The sequence below is a fragment of the Gymnoscopelus braueri genome (genome assembly GCF_963280865.1).
Source record: "Gymnoscopelus braueri genome assembly, chromosome: 18".
Lineage (NCBI taxonomy): Eukaryota > Metazoa > Chordata > Actinopteri > Myctophiformes > Myctophidae > Gymnoscopelus > Gymnoscopelus braueri.
The window spans coordinates 37,467,786-37,485,056 of record NC_137618.1 but is presented as its reverse complement, the minus strand read 5'-3'; the positions used below and the strand labels follow the sequence as shown (position 1 = coordinate 37,485,056).

Sequence of the window (17,271 nt, the reverse complement as noted above, 5' to 3'; positions counted from 1 at the left end):
AATTAAATCTGCAAAGTGACAAGTAACTAAAGCTGTCATATTATGCTGTAATTGTAGTAGAGTAGAAGTAACACAAATGAAAAGTAAAGTAAAAGTACCTCAAAATTGTACTCTGCATTGTAATCACTTGTATTGGTACTTGAGTAAATGTAAATAGTAACTTTTCAGCACCATTGAGGAGCCAATGACTGACAGGCTAGGTATCACCAGGTGCACTGATTGCTAGAGTGCAGAGGGACATGGGTTGATTTTAATGGTCTTAACTCAAAATTTATATATCACACAGCTTAGATTTTTTATGATTAAATCGGAAAGTGATGTAAAAAAAATCTGTAGTGTAAAGGTTGCACGTTCATATAATGTCAATGTATATATTGCTTTTTGTGTCTGGGTAGCTCAGTTGGAAGAGCTCTTGACTCTGAACCACATGGTCATGGGATCGAATCCTGGCAAAAGCAAAACAGCATATGAGTAATTTAGTTCCCTGGTGTATAGAGCATTGTTACAGGTATAGACTCATGTGTTTGTTAATGTTGTTACCCTTTAAATGGCCATGGCCAATAACGTGGCATCGGGCGCTTAAAGTTAAATATTTGAAAAACTACACATTATTTCAAAGAAAAAGCCACCAGGCCACTAATGAGTTGTGAGTGAAGACAGGTGTGATTGGTGATGAGTGAGAGCAGGTGAGAGGGGTGGATCCAATCCATGGGAATAGGGGGAAGGTTGCTGACTAGATGACTCTTTTCTACACCCACCCTCACTAACCTTAACCTCAGTAAAACAACGACCTAACCTCAAGAAACACTATTTGTAAAACTAAGAATTCCAAATGATGATCAACTCAACACATTGTTGGGGAAAGGGATCGAACCAGCAACCTATGGATTCACAGGCTGACTCTCTTCTCATTGATCTAGAGATATGGCCTCCCTGATGGTGTCTGTTGATATCTATAGGTTTTTCCGTCCGTTATGAACCAAGCCTCTGTTTCGTTAACTACTCTAGATCACTGGTTCACAAAACATTTACCAATAAAGTTTTTTTTTGTCTTCTCGGATTGGAAACTAAATAGTCGATCTACAAGCTCACAACGCGTTGCTATCTAAAAAGTTGTGAGCTTGTAGATTTTTAAAAATTGCACATGTCTGAAAAAACGGCGGAAGAAGAAAGTCAAGGAATGCAATAAGGCTTCGAGCCTGATAGGCCTCGAAACCTTAAAAACAAAACAAAACAACACAACAACAACAACAGTGCTCAGAGCATGTATATGAATCATTGCGTCATAGATCTGTTGTACTGATGATTAGTCAAAATATGAACAGGTAATCTCAAGGTGAGAGGACAGCGCAGTTTTAAACAATTGAAAATATCTTATTGATTGACATTTAAATTGAACTGCAACCAGTGGTGTTGTCCTCTTGATGTGGGACATGGCAGGTTGAGATTTTCAATGGTACAGTGATGAGTCATATATGGACAACCAAGAACAAATCTGCATAAATGGTTGTAGATTGAATTAAGAGAAAGAAGGTTGGTTTTAGAGGCAGTCTCATAGACTACATCAGTATAATCAAGAATAGGTAGTATGAGTTGTTGAACAAGTTTCTTTCTGACTGTAAATGTAAAGCAGTTTCTGTTACGTATAGGACACCACACCAGTACTGAAGTTGATTTAACAAATGTTCTATATGACATTTGAATGAGACCAAGGTATTTGATGTGATCAACTCTATGCAGTTGTGTACCATCAAGACAGAAAATATTGTGTCATAAAAAAAAAAAAAAAGATTTAGGTTTAGTTGTGTTGATAATTAATTTATTAGCGTAAAGCCATAGTTCAAGATGATTGAAGTTTGATTGCAATGTTGACTGGATTTGTAGTAAGTTAGTTTGTGATGTGTATATGACTGTGTTGTCTGCATAGAGTTGAACATTACAAACAGAAAAGATTGCAGTCAGATCATACACAGAAATAGAGAACAAAAGTGGGTCTAAGGTTGAACCTTGAGGCACACATTTTTCTTGCACTACTAATCAGATTTGCTGCCATGTATAACAACACAATGTTTTCTGTTGTGAAGATAAAAGTTGAACCGAAGTAGGGCATTATGTGAAAGACGAATAGAATAGAATTTGTCTAATAGAAGACAGTGGTCAACCAGATCAAATGCTTTGGTTAAATCAATAAAGATTGCATCAATATGTTTGCTATTATCAGATGAAGAATATACAGTATATTGTTGTCGAGTTTTAATAGAGCAGTAGTTGTAGAATGATTTGAACGAAAACCAGATTGAAAAGGTGATAGAATTGTGTTTAGAGAGATAATTAGACAATTGATTATAAATAAAACATTCTAAGATTTTAGCTATTGAATAGATAATTGAAATTGGTCTGTATTGGGATTCAATTCATTACCCGCTTTGTGCAGTGGAGTGTACGTGAGCACTTCCAGATGGAGGGTATGACCATTCAGTCTAATTCAGGATGACAATGACACATCATAGATACAAGAGGAGGGACACAACCTGACAATCTCAACATGGCCAAATAAAATAAAGAATGGAGCATCATGGTAGTTCAGGCAGGCACGGAAGTGGAACTCTTACATGCTATGCTCTACACCTCTCCCTGCTATGACAAACGATCACCACGCTACCAAACACAATGCAATATCATTGCAATTAATGTTTTTCACACCTGCATAGACACAAGAGTGTCTGACTGAATTCGTTTTTCTGTTGACTCCAATTACCTTGTGTATGGAAACACTGTGTTTTTGTTACAGTCAATGGATTTGAATACATACATTCACCATGGTGGCCTATCAAATGTTTCATGTTTGTGTTGCTTTTTTATTGCTTTACATGTCATTATTACTTGCAGCTCAAAGGTTATTGGTAGATCAATATGAGCTTTACTTTCTGTCCATATTTGTAAGGATTTAAAAAGGCTTGTTCATTAATTTAGCTTGTAGCAATGTTGCAATGAAGTGCTGACACGTTGCTCAAATGCTGTGGTTAAATTACATATGTGTTGTTAAATTATCGCAGCTCATATTTGGTTGGTGCTACAGTGACAGATATCATTTAATTTGATCACATGCATAGATTATACATTGTTTTTCTAAAGGTTTTTGTAAAGGCAAACATCTCTTCTGTTATACCTGACTAACAATAAAATGTTTGCAGCTACTGGTCCTTTTTAATAAAATGTCTGCAGCTAACGGTCCTTTATGTGTGCTATATCATTTCATAAACGTTATCAAAAGGTGTGTGGTTCAACTCCTTTAAATTCTGGAAATATTATACTTACCCCATAACTACTGTGTTCAATACAGGAGAAAGTGCTGTTTCATGTTATAGCCTGCACACCTTGTACTTAAACTATTACTACAGGGATCGAACGTTCCATTGTTGTCAAGGAGGTATTGATTGCATATTAGACAACATAATTGGCAAACAGTAATTTTCTGTTGCAGCATGTGCTTGCATTTCCTTTGGTATTCAAATGGTTACGGAATAAGGTAAGGGCCTGAGGTAAGTCTAACCATCAAGGCATCAAACAAACAACAGGGTCAACCAGCCAGTGTGTATCTGGATAATATATCGTCGCTGTCGGGTGGAAAGCTTGTATGTCAAAAACGTACTTATTAGGAAATACAAAAAATAACCTTTCACGTTTATAAAAATAAAAATCTGAAATAGCAAAAATAGCAGATCTACTAGCTCACAACGCTTTGCATCGCAACTCGTCGTGAGCTTGTATATCAGCTATTTTAGCTACTTTTGTCTGACACTAGTATGATGAAGTAGGGCTTTAATTTACGGGGAAAAACACAAGTTGATGTACAGTATATGGAGATACAAAGTTTCTGCCCAACAGCAACAATACTGTGTGTACTATAACGGTGGATATGAATATAAGCAATGAATATGTAGGCCTACAGTCTATCAACAACAAATATGAATCGGGGGTCCGGTGGCGCTGTCGGTAGCGCTGTCGCCTCACAGCTAGAAGGTCCTGGGTTCGATTCCCACTGGGGACACTGTGGGCGTGTCTTCTCCTCTGCGTCATCAGTGCCCATACCTTGGGTGGGGTTGGCGAAAGGGTCTACTCTGTGTGGAGTTTGCATGTTCTCCCGTGTCTCCTAGGGTAGTTAATACCCTCACAAAAACATGTAGTAATCCTGGTCGCTATACCGCCTCCCCCATGACAGCCGGGGCCTGATGGAGGGGAAGGGAACTGGTTGGAATAACGTGTTCCTTCCACGCGCCAAGTCCTACCGGGGAAACCCCCCCCTGTCAGGTGACAAGAAGGTCAGTTGGCTCTCATGCATTGAAGGAGGCAGGAGCTCGGCCCTGGGCTCCCTAGGCTGTGGGGGGAGTGTAGCGCCCAGGATCACTTAGACAATTGGCACCGGGTGAAAAAAAGGGGTAACAAAATGGGATAAAACATTTAAAATATATATATATGAATGTAAATTACTGTTTAAATCTAAAACCAGTGCAAGTCTTCATGCATGCTATGATCTTCTCACACATCACATACTGCTTCACAACCTGGTCACAGGCAAATCTGACAACTTTGAAACCTATAGAGTCACTCTTTACAAACACATTAAAAACATTTTCCAGATACTTGTCTCATTTCTGAAACAAGCGAAAGTGGTGACAGAGCAACACAGGCAACTACCAGAGGGGACTGCGATGTGTGACATGTTGATTAATGTGTACTGTCCCTGGTAAATAAATAATAATAGTCAAGCAGGAGTCATTAATCCTAGAGAATTGAACAGCAAGTGCAGGTCTTAACCTATTCATTCCGAGAAAGCATCAGTCATTTTAGATTTTAGCTAAAATGACATGTACCACGCATGTTAAAATCATGTAGTCTATACTTTACATGTTTTCTGACCATTTCCCACAGCATACATTTATTGAAAAAAAAAAAAGGTTTTACATTTTGGAAAAGATTTATTAGGTTTAGGTGCCCACTGGACCTGTATCCTGGTGAACATATCAATGTAGCTGTAGTAAACACCTCCACCAGCAGAGGGCGGTAAATCACCACAATCAGTCTGTAAAACGTTGACCCTTCATCAGCGTTGCCATGTCCTTTTATTATAAGCGACTTTGGGCTTGTTTTTCTGTAAAGTTGCTTGTAATTATTGGTGGTTGCAGTTTTTTGGGCTTGTTTTTAAAGTGCAGTTGCTTATTTGGGCTTGTTTCCTAATGTTTAAACCAGTGGTTCTCAAACATTTTCAAGTCAAGAACCCCAAAGTAATATGTATTTGTCTGAGGACGGATGTTTTTGAAAAATGCAGATCTACAAGCTCACAACGCGTCGCATGATTCCCATGATGGGAGATGGGAGTCCCATCGCTTGTAGATCAGCTATTTTCAAATAGAATGTATGTTTAAAGGGCGAATGGCTCGATTATTTTGGGCTTGTTTCTCTCTCACAACCTGGCAACGCTGCCTGTCAGACGTTGTCGACCCGGAAGTTCATGAATTGCGTCGCCGTGCCACGCACACACACACACACACACACACACACACACACACACACACCGACAGCTGCCGTTGGCGTTGAATTTGTTCCACTTTTGAATTCACTGTTTTAATGTGACTTTAATGACAAACACTTCAGTCTTTGACGAACTAGAGACTCCGTGGCTGATGGAGATGTTTGAAACGACACGCAGGTTGGTAGAACACTACACTGCAGCTTCGAACCAGTTTAAACTGGTTGCAAACCAGAAAGAACAAAGACCGCAGTGGGGAAAACGTCCATTAAAGTTCGATTAAACCACCCAAAATGTGTCAAATAGTATATGGATGTCTACAGTGGCTTTAGGGTCGTTATATGAACAAGGGGGGCTGCCCATTTGTCAGCCCGTTATCCCGACGCACCATTGGTCCTACGGCCCAGCATTATCCCAAAATATCAACATTGAGTCCGAATGGCCTGTTGTTACGAAAACAAATGAAATGCCCATGCATCGTTGTTCCGACGGTTCATTGATCCGAAAACGAGCACTGTCCATGGTGCTGAAATGCCGCAAAATGATGTCTGCCCGTCAGTAGGCTACATCTAGTGCAGGGGTGTTCAAGGTTTTTCAGGCCAAGGACCCCTTAGCAGAGAGAGAGATGAAGTAGGGACCCCCACTACATATTGTATGACATAGATAGCGTGATAGACTTGTTTGACAGCACTATCATCAGTGTTGTGTTGGATTCATGTTAATGTGTATTTTCAGACGTTTACATACTTAAACCGTAGTAAACTTTGGCTCTATACTTGGTCTGCCCTTTTTTCCCCCTACACCAAACCTCTTTGCCGAAAATAGCCGATCTACAAGGGGTGCAATGCTTACTGGACGGCCTTGCACGGCGTGCAAGAACCTATTTGACCAGGGGCACGCGCAGGCACACGCATAGATTTAAAACTACTTTAAATTCACACTTAAACTAAGTTTACAAAGGCTCCCGACTCACGCCAGGTACGTTAACATAGGAATTAGCCTAGATGCATATCAATGGTCCATTGTGTGACCTATAGTGTAGGTGTTAAGCGACGTGCGCGTCACATCATTAAAATACAGTGCAAGCACATCCCAAATGAGCATAGCAACACTGGTTGTGAGTTTGTAGATCGGCTATTTTTGGCCTATCACACAAACATTTTGTGGCCCCCCTGTAGTAACTCTGAGGAGGGTCCCTGGATCCCCTGTTGAAGACCCCTGATCTAGTGTATTCTGGCGTACTATTTTGCGGGCAAAAATACACCTGACAGTTACCCACTGCACGCACCTGAGAGGCTGTCATTTATAGCCTACTTAACCAGAAAGGTCCACTTTCTTTTATCTCTCTCTCTGTCAATTCATGTCAGAAGGCCTAATGCAGGGATGTCAAAATGCGACTTATTTATCTGTGCATGCCTGCTCCCTCACAACACACGAGTAAAATTCTAGGCTACTGATTTCACGTCTAGGATTTACAGAAATGTGTAGTCTCTGCTATATATTTTATTTGCATTTCATAAGTTTGTGTATCAAGGAGCTTTCCACCTGCAGTGCCCAAGTCCAAAGCGAGTGTGACTATTGATATAATTGTTGTAGGGGGAATATTATGTGTTTTGTAAAACAAACTTGCAGCTGGACATTGATATTAATCCACAAAGCAAGATACAGAGCATCTTTGTTAAAGCTGCAATCATCCATAACTTTCCTGTTCTACCCGGGATTCGAACCCTGTCTCCTCACGACATTTCTACTGTTTAATGTCACAAACTAGAAACTATGTGCAACGGAGAGATAGTTTGAGCAGCAGAAGCCAAATTGCTTGACTTTGATTAAATACCTCTTGTCAACCAGCAGTATGACAGCCTGGCGGCAGGCGTGTTCAGGACTTGTTAAAGCCCCTCGCACCAGCACAACTAATGTTAAAAAGGTTAGTCTGAAGCCCTGTGTTGTGACCAGCATGAGAGCAGAGACATGCTACAGTCAATGAGCTTCATGCAGGAAGCGATATAAGAACAGATTTTCTCTTATTTTTGTTCTTATCCAGGGTTTTTTCTTATTGTGTTCTTATCAGGAATTCAGCAATGTTTTCTTATTTTTGCTTTTCTCTTAGGTAAGAAGATCACATTTTAAGAGCACTCTTAACTGGTGCTCAAGCTGGGGGCCACTCGGCCACCTAAGAAAGGGGGAGAAGAAAAGAGAGGAAAAAAGTTAGAAAGAAAGAAAAGAGAGAAAAAACGAAAAAGAGAATAAATGTGCGGGTATTCTGTAGCCAGCTTTCAAGAGAGGGGAGGCGTTAGTGCTTGACCATATTTGGACACATGCAGTCGATGAGATGGGGCATCCCCAGTTGTAAAAAACAAGCATGCCATTACCATTATACAGTTACTGTACATTAAAACACACCCTTGAAAAAAATGAAAAAATTGATTAACACTTTTGAAAGATTTGTATTATGGAAAAATAAACATCAAACACAATCAAGACTTCAAGCAGTGAAATGTGTGTGTGATATGTTCTGCAAGACTGTGTAAGAAGAGCAATACAATATAACATAACAATAATACTGGACTGTAATAACACTACAATGTAATAAAATGAAGATGAAAAAAAGTTCAGGTAAAACACTCACGCTTTAATAACTTAACTCTATATACTCAGCAGATAATCGTCCACCTGGGGCTCTATATTAGATCTACTACTGTGCAAACTTCAAAGTGCACTCACTACAACAGTGTCATTGTTGCACAAAACCGTTTATGGCAAAATATACACATTTACCATTAGATTTTTACATCAAATCAATAAACAAACAAACAAACAAACAAACAAACAAAAAAAGGTTAAAAGTACAGGTAAACACACTCTAGCCCTCTTTAACAAGTGACTTTTTACATTTTTTCCCTTGCACAGATCGTCTATAAGGCCTCTTTGTAGTGGCTCCAGCTTCCATGGTGGTGGCAGTGGTTTTTGGGTTGGTGCCCTTTACGACTGGCACAAAAAGTACTACTGGTACACCAAAAGATTGTCCTGCTGGGGTGAGAATCTGAGTTGTCACCATTGCTCCGGGTGTGACCAGCTGAGGCGCCACCATTTCTCTGGGTGTGACCAGCTGAGGCGCCACCATTGCTGCTGGTGCGACTCACTGAGGCGCCACTGGTCCTGGTGCTGGTGTGACAATCTGGGGTATTGCTCCTGGGGCTGTGGGTGTGGTATACAACCTCCTTGGCACTGACCCCTTTGGCCTGATGGGACGTGGGTGCTGAGTAGAGGTCGGCCTCCATTTCGCCTGCCCTGCTGTGGTCTCCGGCAGCTGGTACTGATATTCCTGTAGTGCTGGCCTGGGTTGTTAAACAGGGAGCACTCTCGCCTCCTGCAGAGCCTCTCTTTACACAGAGATAGCTGGAGGTAATGCAGATACAGCAACCTGAAGCACCACAGTGGTTTCCTGCTCATGCAGCCTTTCTTTGTACTGGTTGACAAGGGTGATCTGGTTCAGTTCCACCAACTGCAGCTCTGTCTCAGCCATCACCTTGTCGTTGGACACGACCAGCTGCCTAATGGTGTGATAGTCCCTCAGTGTTAAGGACCACCTTGAGTCACACTTCTTGCCTTTCCTTTCTGGGCTTGGGCGAAGAAGTAGAGACGAGGGAAATGTCGTCCACCAACCGACAGCAGTCGGGTGTCTACTGTCTGGGCAGGTGCTCCGCCAGGGCCTAGCACGGAGTGGGTGGTGATTTCCACCTCAGTCACTGCTGGAGACTTTTTTACTCTGTACCTTCTGCACGCTTTTATCTGCTGTTCTCCAGATGTTTTTGGAGAACAAGATGTGTAGGTTAGGGGAGCTCTGCATCACTACAGTACTTCATTTATAATAGTGTTGTCAAATTTGACTTTAATCAAAAAACTGCAGCCTCTGCAATATGGATATTATTACACTTAACGGGAGCAGCAGTGGATGTGAGACCATGTGGTAGAGTTGGAGAGGTTGGAGCTGTAGCCACGAGGACCTCCAGAAGAAGCCCAGCCCCAGAGTCTCCCCCACCATGTAGTAATGCCAGTCCAGATCTAGAACCCGTCGTGCTCTCTTGTTAATGCCTTCTCCCGTAAGTTGGAGTTGCCTACCGGCAGCATTGGTGCAGTCACTGCAGTACAGTTTCATGTCCCACAACTTGTAGGGCATCCGGCTAAGAAGTGTGTGGGCGTGAACTGCACAGAAAATTTGATGATTATCCGACTATTTTGAAGTAATGCAATATGTGCGAGACATTAGTCTTTCTTAAGCCAGATTCATACTTGGTCGGAAAAAAAACAGACCTACAAGCTCACAATGCATACTATCCGTGCTGCATTCTGAGCTTGCAGATCTGCTATGTTTGGTGCGCAACACTGTTGTGCGATGGCACACCAATTTGGCATTATGGTGGCTCCCTTTTGTCTCCATGCTATGTTCTTGTACTATCTCCTCCGCGTAACAACTTAAAATATTAATAATACTATAATAATAATAACAATTGCTTACTAGGGTTGTGCAAATTAAACATTTCCAAACCGGTCTGATTTTCAGGTTCAAACCACCTGTCTTCAAATCTACATTGTTGCCATATAGTCACAGTCTTTATTCTCTGTGGCACGAAATGAGTGGCTGTTTCTGTAGCCCATCTAATCCCCATATAAAGGGAAGTGCCCCAACTTCTTTGAAGTCTATTAGTTTGAGTTTATAATAAAAATGTTCCCCAATGACTGAATCCATTGAACATTTTATATTTAACATTTAATGGTTTTCTCTTATTTTATCTTTTACTTAGACATCCTGCACCTCCCTGTGTGTGAAGAGGATTCCCCTGAAGAGCAGAAGAGGAGCCCCAGTACTGTTCAGGAGGAACCAGAGCTTCACAGATTAAAGAGGAACCGGAGACTCTTCAAAGATGGGTCAACATTAACATTACTTGCAGTGAAACGTGAATATGATGGTGAAAAAAGAGACAGAGCCTCTAGCCAGCACCTCAACTGAACACATGAAAACACAAGCTGATGTAGAGGACTGTGCAGCATCACAACCAACAAGTGATGACTGGCTCCTCTCTTCACACTGTTCTGAATCTGGCAATGAACACAGTGATGAGTGTGAGGAAGCCAGGGAGTCGGCTTCAACCACACTGAAATCACATAAGACACAAAATGTGGAAGGGCAAGGATTGCCTTTGAACAACAACTTGCAGGACCTAAAATCATCAAAAGAAACATCCACAAGTCGCACAGAGAAGAAATCCTTTAGTTGTACTATTTGTGGCAAACGTTTTGATCAAACTAGAGGTCTGAAAAGACACAAGATGATCCATTCAGGTGAAAGACCCTTTAATTGTGCAGTTTGCGGCAAAGGCTGTGGACAAATGAGTGAGCTGAAGACACACATGAGGACTCACACCGGGGAAAAACCCTTTACTTGTCCATTTTGTGAACAAAAATTCAATCGCAATGATCAATTGAGCATGCACCTGAGGAATCATACAGGGGAAAAACCCTTCAGTTGTTCAGTTTGTGAACAAAGATTCAGTCGAAATGGTCAACTGAAGATGCACATGAGGACTCATACGGGGGAAAAACCCTTTAGTTGTACAGTTTGTAGCAAAGGCTGTGCCCAAATGAGTGATCTCAAAAAACACATGAGGATTCATACAGGGGAAAAGCCCTTTAATTGTACAGTTTGTAACCAGAAGTTCAGTCGAAATGATCAGCTGAAGATGCACATGAGGATTCATACTGGGGAAAAACCCTTTGTTTGTATAGGTTGTGGTAAAAGCTTCATTCACAGTGGACATCTGAAGACACACATGAGGACTCATACAGGTAAAATGAAGTTCACTTCTACAGTTTGTGTCAAATGATTTAAAATGTCAAAACTGACTCAAGACTCATTGTGAAAGATGTACTGAAAACATAACTTACCTGCATATATTTCCAACTATGTTATGCACTTATGTTATTTCTCTACAAGAAAACAATATGGTTTTATTTCTGTAATTACTTTAATTACAGTGTATTTAACAATTTGAATTCATAATGATGAGACATATATTCATAGCATCCAAATATTGAAATTATGTTCTAATAGCAACCTGTCAATTGAGCATCCACATAGAAATATTTGAGTAGAGCCCTACAAAACATACTGCATTGAGAAATATAAAATGTGTACATATAATGCTTTTCTCTCATTTTATCCTTTTTTTCCCTAGATTTCCTGCATCTCCCTGTGTGTAATGAGGAGGTTTCTCCTAAACAGAGGAGTCCCAGTCTGGTTCAGGAGGAGCCAGAGCCTTCGCAGATTAAAGAGGAACAAGAGGAGCTACTTGAAAGACCAAAGGAGGCTGATGGGTCAACTTTGACATTAGTGAAAACTGAAAATGAGGATGAAAATGGAGCGACAGAGCCTCTAGCCAGCACCTCAAATGTACAAATGCAAACACAAGCTGATGAAGAGGATTGGAAGAAACCTTTTACTTGTACTGTTTGTGGCAAAGGGTTTGATCACATTAGAAGTCTAAAACGACACACAATGGTCCATACAGGGGAAAAACCCTTTAATTGTACAATTTGTGGTAAAGGCTGCGGTCAAATGAGTGAGGTTAAGACACACATGAGGACTCACACAGGGGAAAAACCCTTTAGTTGTCCATTTTGTGAACAAAGATTCAATCGAAACGATCAACTGACTTTGCACATGAGGAATCATACTGGGGAAAAGCCCTTTAGCTGTACAGTTTGTGAACAGCGATTTAGTCAAAATGGCCAACTGAAGATGCACATGAGGACTCATACAGGGGAAAAACCCTTTAGTTGTACAGTTTGTGGCAAAGGTTGCGTCCAAATGAATGATCTGAAGAAACACATGAGCATTCATACAGGGGAAAAACCATTTAGTTGTAAAGTTTGTCAACAAAAGTTCAGTCGAAATGATAAACTGAAGATGCACTTAAGGACTCATACAGGAGAAAGGCCCTTTAGTTGTTCAGTTTGTGAACAAAGATTTGCTCAAAGTGGGCAACTGAAGATTCATATGAGAACTCATACAGGGGAAAGGCCCTTTAGTTGTTCAATTTGTGAACAAAGATTCAGTCAAAGTGGTCAACTGACAATACACATGAGGACTCATACAGGGGAAAAACCTTTTACTTGTACAGTTTGTGGCAAAGGCTGTATTCAAATGGGTGATCTGAAAAAACACATGGGTACTCATACAGGGGAAAAACCCTTTAGTTGTACAGTTTGTAATCAAAGGTTTAGTCGAAATGCTCAGCTGAATATGCATATGAGGAATCATACAGGGGAAAAGCCATTTAGTTGTGTAGTTTGTGATCAAAGATTCAGTCGAACTCGTCAACTGAAGGTGCATATGAGGACTCATACAGCGGAAAGTCCCTTCAGTTGTACAGTTTGTGGCACAAGCTTCATTCAAGTTGGACATCTGAAGACACATATGAAGACTCATACAGGTGAAAAACCTTTCAGACGTACTATAAACTGCTTCACAAGAATATTGAGAGGTTCACTGAAAACATAACGTAACACTTATCAAGGCTGCTATGGCCATTTAGCCAAAGGAGACAACAACCCCACAAACAAAACTCCCACAAGCAGTCAGCAACAGATGAATATTTGAACATATTGAGGGTGGATTCATTCCTCGTTAGCTCTGCCTACATGCAATCCGACTGTACAATTTAAATAGTTACAAAAAAAATACTGATGAGGGGTGAAGACACTTTGTCAAATTGTAACTTACTAGATGCAGGCTGCAAAGATTACTGAAATTCTAAAGGCGCTGATCAGAGCACTATGTCACACGAATCTTGCCCAATCAAAGTGAGATGTTACGTTTGTGAAATGTTTTGGCCAATCAGATCCGAATGTTACGTTTCAGGCACCCATGCACTCACTGTCCACTCACAAGCCAATTTAAAAAAAGACATAAGGTATATATGCTAAAGCGATCCCACAATAACTTAATGTAAGTCACTACAAGAGAGGTCTTGTTGTATTCATAAATGTATGCTTAACTTGTCTTAAAGGTTTCATGACATCAAATTTCAATTTTCTTTTTTTACTGAAAAGTCAGAAAAAGTCAGAAAAGTGCTGTGATTGACCCATGGACTTTCATGTCACAGTCCATTAATCCCACCCCTCTCCATATATATATATATATATTAGGCCTGACCTCGACTAAGTCGACTGGTTAGTCGCGGGGGGTCCGAGTCGACTAAGTGTACCACACGTAACTTCCACTTTATTCTTCTTATTCCTCGTCTTTGTATTGGTATTGTTTGTGTTGGAGCGCCTCAGTGCGGCTGCAGAGTTCATGTGCAACCTCTTCCAGAGAGAGATAGAGACACTAGAAACTCTGCTGGAGACAAAACAAACTGTGTAGACTTGGCCCTTTGAAATAAAATGTATTTTTATTAGTCGACTATTGGCAATTAGTCGCCAATTAGAGTCGACTAAACAAATCCTTAGTCGGGGACAGGCCTAATATATATATATATATATATATATATATTCACAGGCTTAACTTAAATATTAATTGTACTTGAAATGAAAGCTGTTTTGTTCCTAATATAGCTTCTCTTCTCATTCAGAAAACCTCCAGAAAACTCTAACATACACTGTTGGCAGCCAAGTAATGCAGGACGAAGGTTTTCAGGAAACAGTTTCAAACATAGACAGTGAAGACCATCTGAGAGCTATGGAGGACCTGGAACATGACAAAGACCATGGAACACCTGGAACATGATAAGACTTTTTCACATCAGCATGTCCACTTTTAATGTTTACTTCCAATACCAGACTGATTTCAACATGTTCTGTGAGGAAAATGGAGATAAGGGCTACAAGGTGTATGGTAGTTTTGAGGAGGACGATTTAGCCTTGTCCAGTTCCATGAGTAGGACCAGTCACTGTTTTATTTTCAAACAATGAACAACTGAATACAAATACACCCGTTTGTAGTTCTGTTGGTGGCCTGTTCAATTTATTGCAGCTGTGTATATAACACAGATGATTGTGCTCAGCATTGCACCACAAGTGTGTACCGTAGTTAATGTGGATCATTATATTTTATGTTGTGAACAAATAGTGCAAAACTATTTCTCAATTATCAATTATAATGCCTGTTGTTGTCTTTGGATGGCAGACACTCCATAAGCTGGTGGAAAACTGCACTCAAAACAAGTATTTGTTTGAGAGATGTTTAGGTTGTTTTGTATTGTATGTATTTATTTTTAAATTGTATTATATATTGATCCATTCTGAGGTGCGACAGACTGCTACTGAGTTGTCAATACCTGCCAGTGTCACCTGCTGTAGAGGTTAAAGCACTTTGTTTGGGTTGTGTTGTTTCCTTGCCATGATGTAATTCCAGTTATTGGTGAGATATCTTCAATAGTTGTTCCATTCATGGCCATAACAGTATTTGCCCCTCGCTGCAATGCACCAACCTCTCCAAGTCAAATTCTTTATGTGAAAACTTGTTAGGGAAATTCAATTACAATATTCTTTTTTCATGACACTTCTGTTTCCCCATCCTTGCCAATTACAACCCAATTTATTAAAAAGTAAGACCCATAGTATTATTATGTTTAACTCAACCCTCAATTCACCCTTACAGCATGATCAGGATTATCCTGATGAGAAGCAAGACAATCAACACAGACAAATGGAATGATACTTATTCAGTCCTTTATCAGACAGTGACAATATTAATATATTAAACAGTGTAATTGAGTATATTAACTATGCAAATCTTCTCATTCACATATCTATATATAATCTTGTATTTATTAAATGTGCAATTATGTTTCAGTATGATAACATTTTGTTGTGAAAAATATGTTGGGTTGAAGGGTCCAATCCGGACTGCTGTCTGCTTCAAATAATTGATATTATTCATTTTTCTCAATGGAAGAGTACTGGATGAGAGGTTCTTTCTTTCTTTCTTTCATTAAAATAAGTTCAATTTAAATTCAGATTGTTGACATCCCTACTTTTTTTTAAGCCATTGGCGCGCATATCCACTATTCCTAGCGATATTTGAAGCCCAGTGGCCATATATATATTTCACACAAGCATCTTATGTTTCTTCTCTCAGATATTTGGGCTCCCCTTCGTAGAGGTGATATAAACTCATTGTTAAGCATTGTCTTACTCTGTCTTGTGACCTTTTTTGTAGTGACTCTTAAGTCTAGGCTCTCGTTTTGTGTATATTCACCAATATTGTGCGTATTATGTATACTATATGTATACTTACAGTATGCCTTGTGTTTGTTGATTGCTTGCCATTGACATAATTCAGCTTGTGGGTCATACTACTCTTGTCCTTTCATTGCTGTGGTACTGTTCATTGCCTTTCAATATTGCCACCAGTTTAGACTAGCAGAGACACCTCTAAATTAGTTTAGTTAGATTATATTGCCTTCTCTCCAGTTGAAATTATTTTATTACAAATATTTAAATAAATCCAAAATTAAGACTTGCATTATTTTGTAGTAAAGACATTGAATTCAAGTGAGACGGTTTGTGACATCTACAGTACATAATTATTATTATTATAACATTATTTTCGTTGACATTTAAAAAACGTCCACTTACAGTACTGTACTCTGTATGTATGGTCAAGTGTATGTGTACTCAAGTGATCATGATCGAGGATGATTGCAATATTGTGTTCCATTCCGTCTTTTATGTGTCAGGTTGGCAGATATTCAGTTTAAAAATGAAAACACCAGGTATATTGAGTGTGAGGTGCTGATCACAGAGGAAAGAAGGTAGGCAAAGAAGAGATTTGCAATATATGATGGCACGATGAAATGTAGCTACAATTCCATTGGATTGCATTGGATTTGCATTTGCCCTCAGATGTCTGCTAGAACAGGGAATGGTGACAGTGGGATTTATTTCCAGAACTACCTCACTGTAGTTCTGGAAACTAAGCATAACAAATATGTTATATTACATTATCTACCAGATATGAATTAACATACAAGGATATGAATATTTACATCAATTATATAACATAAAATAATATAATATTTATAATTATGTAATACCATTCATTGAACCAGTGAACATTCATAACAGCAAACGTATCCGTACAGTGGGCTAAGCTCCTAGCCCTGAAACATGACTGTCATGTGAACCATGGCTAGCTAAGCTCCATGACTTTTTATTGTCTCTGGTTAACACACACTGCTGCATTATATAGTCTTAGGCCGCCATCTAGCGGCCAAACATATTAATGGCTAAATTCAATGACGGTCGACTCGAATTTAGCCATAACTTAGTTTATAGAAATCGCATTTGTAAAAATTGTAAGCCTAAGATAAGGGGAGGGTGGGGGACAGAGTTCCGTGGCCTACAGTAGTTAGAACTACAAAGAATTATAGATTAAAATGACAAGGGCGTGTGTGTGTGTGTGTGTGTGTGTGTGTGTGTGTGTGTGTGTGTGTGTGTGTGTGTGTGTGTGTGTGTGTGTGTGTGTGTGTGTGTGTGTGTCAGTGTATACAATATTACCTTGGCTATTGCAAGAAACATACATTATGTAGAGGAGATGTGCAAGAGAAGTGCCTTCAAAATAAAAAACAGTGTGCTCTCTGTGCTGTGGTAAGTCTATTGCTGCATGATGACCACTGTAAATTCTTGGTCTGTAGTAAATTGCAATTAGGATTATGTCACCATACACTTTTGGTTGT

General features: G+C 39.8%; 1 long non-coding RNA gene across 1 annotated transcript; it reads left to right on the top strand.

Annotated features, from left to right (window-relative positions):
• The first annotated feature begins 5,565 nt into the window (after positions 1-5,565).
• Positions 5,566-12,526, top strand: LOC308106016. Its single transcript, XR_013934954.1, has 3 exons — positions 5,566-5,710; positions 10,336-11,377; positions 11,767-12,526. It is a non-coding gene; the product is annotated as an uncharacterized lncRNA (long non-coding RNA).
• The last annotated feature ends 4,745 nt before the right edge of the window (positions 12,527-17,271 follow it).